The sequence below is a fragment of the Seriola lalandi genome, unplaced genomic scaffold, assembly GCF_002814215.2.
Source record: "Seriola lalandi dorsalis isolate HSWRI2012SDOR001 ecotype SW California unplaced genomic scaffold, Sedor1 jcf7180002054947, whole genome shotgun sequence".
NCBI lineage: Eukaryota > Metazoa > Chordata > Actinopteri > Carangiformes > Carangidae > Seriola > Seriola lalandi.
Window position 1 is genome coordinate 121,572 of NW_019525498.1, and position 815 is coordinate 122,386.

Sequence of the window (815 nt, forward strand, 5' to 3'; positions counted from 1 at the left end):
TTGACCCTGTTTTACACCTGAGCACAAAGTCTTTTGTGCTTTGAACCTTTTCATATTTAATATAAAATCATATCTTACAGGTGTAGAAAGTTTAATTTACAATTACATTTGGAATTATTTATGAATGTCACTTTACAAGTTCAAAGTCCTTTGACCCTAATTTGAGCCCATACAGGTGCGGGGGTGTAGTCATGTAGTCATGTGTGCTGCTGGCCTGAGGTGGGCTCTGACATCCCTGTGAAAACACATAATTATACTAAATAAAATAAACTTTCCGTTGCAGGGCAAACCAGGACATTTAAGGCAGCTACAGTAATGAGTAACATTTTTAATTAAAACTCATTTCATGTACTATTATTGACTCAGTCAGATTGGACTGTTGTTGTCCAATCAGATTCACGTGTAAAAACATGGTCAAAATTTGCACTTTTTAGGTTTTTTAGAGTTTTACATGCAGTTTTCTATGAGAAGCCGTTTAGGCCACAACTGAATACTTCACTTGCACATACACATGCATGCAAAATGTGAGAATACATGTGGATGAGTATGAGGGTATATGAGTGTGATTATGTATATATGTGTGAGCTGGAGTATGAATACATCCAGAAGGTACCACACTTTAACCAGAGGTTGCTCCCACTAGGTGACACACCACCCACCAATAAACATAAGAGAAGGGGTAAAGATACAGGTGGAGGGAAAGTGCATCATGGCGGTCAACAATGCAGCTCAGGCTGAAGCCGTCTCTCTGCTGCAGACTCTGTTTGATAAGGATCAAACATATATTCATTTTAAAATGTGCTACTTTGGCTCTA

The 815-nt window shown here is 38.3% G+C and overlaps 1 protein-coding gene across 1 annotated transcript in view; it reads right to left on the reverse strand.

The window, feature by feature from the left end:
• LOC111645231 (NACHT, LRR and PYD domains-containing protein 3-like) overlaps positions 1-815 on the reverse strand; it is a 40,788-nt gene that overhangs the window by 1,863 nt on the left and 38,110 nt on the right. The gene's annotated exons all lie outside the window — the stretch shown is intronic.